The sequence below is a fragment of the Crocuta crocuta genome, unplaced genomic scaffold (assembly GCF_008692635.1).
Source record: "Crocuta crocuta isolate KB4526 unplaced genomic scaffold, BGI_CrCroc_1.0 scaffold65, whole genome shotgun sequence".
Taxonomy (NCBI): Eukaryota; Metazoa; Chordata; class Mammalia; order Carnivora; family Hyaenidae; genus Crocuta; species Crocuta crocuta.
Genome location: NW_027530683.1, coordinates 1,653,859 through 1,657,175, shown reverse-complemented (window position 1 = coordinate 1,657,175; position 3,317 = coordinate 1,653,859).

Sequence of the window (3,317 nt, the reverse complement as noted above, 5' to 3'; positions counted from 1 at the left end):
ATTTCTGAATGTAAATTACTATTGGATTACTCCTGAAGTTGAATATTTTTATATTTCTATTAGTCATAAGTATGTCTTCTTTTAGGAGCTGCCTTTCCGCACGTCTATTAGCCAGTTGAAAATCTTGAGTATTTGTCTCTTTCTCACCTAAAGAATATTGATCCTTTGTTTGTCATAAATATTATGAGTTTTTCACTAGGGTTTCATTTGCATTATACTTTTGTTTAATATCTTTATTTTTTATTTAAAAAAAATTAAAGTTTATTTATTTATTTTAAGAGAGTGAGTGAGCAGGGGAGGGGCAGAGAGAGAGAGAGAGAGGGAGAGAGAGAATCCCAAGCAGGCTCTGTACTGTCAGCAGAGCCAGATGTGGGGCTGGAACTCACAAACCATGAGATCATGACCTGAGCTGAAACCAAGAGCTGGACACTTAACCAACTGAGCCACTGGGGCACCCCTAATTTTGTTTATTTTCAATGCATAGATGCTTTAAAGAAATCTGCCCATATTTTAAATCAAGCTCTTGCCTTTTATGGTTTAATGCTTATAAGTCTTAAGTACACCTGCTATTCTTACATACAACAAAATCTTGCATTCATTTGGAATTTATTTTCATACATAATACAAAGTCAAGATATAATTTTTTCAAATTTTATTTATTTATTTTTTTAAACTAGTTTATTGTCAAGTTGGTTTACGTATAATACCCAGTGGTCATCCCAACAAGTACCCTCCCCCACGCCCATCACCCCCCATCTCCTCTCCCCCACTCCCATCAGCCTTCAGTTTGTTCTCAGCATTCAAGAGTCTCTCATGGTTTGTCTCCCTCCTTCTCCCCAACTATGTTCCCCTTCTTCTCCCGCATCATCCTCTGTTAACTTCCTCCTAATTCACCTATATATGCAAACATATGGTATTTGTCCTTCTCTCCCTGACTTATTTTGCTCAGCATAACACCCTCAAGTTCCATCCATGTTGCTATAAATGGCCAGATTTCATTCTTTCTCATTGCCATCTAGTATTCCATTGTATAAATAAACTACATCTTCTTGATCCATTCATCAGTTGATGGACACTTAGGCTCTTTCCATGTTTTGGCTATTGTTGAGAGTGCTGCTATGAACATTGGGGTACATGTGCTCCTATGCATCAGCACTCCTGAATCCCTTGGGTAAATTCCTAGCAGTGGTATTGCTGGGTCATAGGGGAATTCTATTGTTAATTTTTTGAGGAACCTCCACACTGTTTTCCAGAGGGGTTGCACCAGTTTGCATTCCCACCAACAGCGTAGGAGGGTGCCCGTTTCTCCACATCTTTGCCAGCATCTAGTCTCCTGACTTGTTCATTTTAGCCACTCTGATTGGCGTGAGGTGGTATCTCACTGTGGTTTTGATTTGTATTTCCCTGATGATGAAGGATGCTGAGAATCATTTCATGTGTCTGTTGGCCATCTGGATGTCCTCTTTGGAGAAGTGTCTGTTCATGTCTTCTGCCCATTTCTTCACTGGATTATTTGTTTTTTGGGTGTGGAGTTTGATCAGTTCCTTATAGATATTGGATACAAGCCCCCCCCCCCTTTTTAATGTTTTTTTTTAAATTTATTTCTAGGAGAGAGAGAGAGAGACAGTGTGAGCAGGGGAGGGTCAGAGAGAGAGGGAGTCACAGACTGAAACAGGCTCCAGGCTCTGAGCTGGCAGTCAGCACAGAGCCCGACGCGGGGCTCGAACCCACGAACCGCAAGATCATGACCTAAGCGAAAGTCAGACGCTTAACTGACTAAGCCACCCAGGTGCCCCTGGATACAAGCCCTTTATCTGACATGTCATTTGCAACTATCTTTTCCCATTCAGTCAGCTGCCTATTAATTTTATTGATTGTTTCATTTGCTGCACAGAAGCTGAAGATACAATTCTTCATTTTCTAGAAAGACTTTTGGGCAGGCCCTAATTATGAAGAAACTTGAATTCTCTTTGGAGAGCTTTGTTTGGAATTTGTTCTGTGAAGATACTTTGCAGGTACAGAAACTGAATTTTGGGGTTGTCCTTTGCTTGCCGTGCTGTGAATCCAATAGGAGGCTCCAAATCTAGATGACCAGAGGACTGGCAGGGTGGTGGTTTGAGAGTGACAAAAAGTAGATGAAATCATACTGTTTCAGTGATTGTTTGAGTAATTGTATGCTGCCCATTGAGTCTAATGCCCTTTTCTAGAAGATAGGACCCAAAGTATTAACATTTTCATATGAAGGCATTACAATATCAACAATGAATTTGAAATGCCGTTAGATCAATAACTACTATTCCTTCTCCTCCTCTTCTTTTTCCTTTCTCTTTCCCTTCCTCCTTCCTCCCCTGCTCTTCTTTCCTTCCTTCTTACCTCCATTCCTCTCCTTTTTCCTCCCTCCCTGCCTCCCTCCCTTCTTTTCTAGAATAGAGTTCCTAGCACAGAACTGGTTACTAGCTAGGAGACCCAAGGCAAATCCTTACTGACTTTGAACATCGGTGCCTTACCTGTAAAATGAAGCTAATAGCATCTAGCTCATGGATTGTATTATCCTAAGATATGGATATCTGAACACTTAGTTACCATTTTGCATTATAAAAGGTATTAATGAACAGTATTCATTTACCGTTTAAATTGCTTCCTGACCATATGGTAGTCATATTTCAGGGCTACAATAATTTAACATTTTTCCCATCTTAGGCACACGGCCTATGTATTATTTTTAAGCAGTATCCAGGATGGCACCAAGAACAATTTGCACTAAGCACTTTGGTTATTTGCTTCCTATTTTAGTTAGCATAAGAAAATAAATGTTCTTATTGTCCTTTAGACAGTAAGGTTACTTGTACACTTAGAGTGAAGCTGCCCTCAAGAAGTATCCATGAGGCAGTGGGGGGTGCAGTGAAACCTCAGGTGACTACAGAGAGATCTACAGAGATCTACAGAGAAAGATCTACCATCCAATGCTTCTCATCCTGTGCACCCTCAGCAGTCATTCTGAATCCATTATGTTGGGTAGTAAGACAGCAAATCTTCCAAGTAAGATTATCATCTTCATTCACAGAGCAGGTTGCAGAAACTTGGGGAGCAAAGTGACTGGCGCCGTTGGTAAGGCTGGGGTCCCTCCCTGGCCCTTTGTGCCTCTAGAGTGGGGGCTTGCCTCAGGGAGGCCTGAGGATACTTGAGCGCATGGTTTCCGCAGCAGGGCTGCTCTGAGGCCCAGCACCAGGGAGCTGTGCAGCAGGGCATTCTTTTATCTTGAGTTTCTGGGAAGCATCAGTCTCATACAGGACTTCCAGAAGGTTTTATCTGCCACT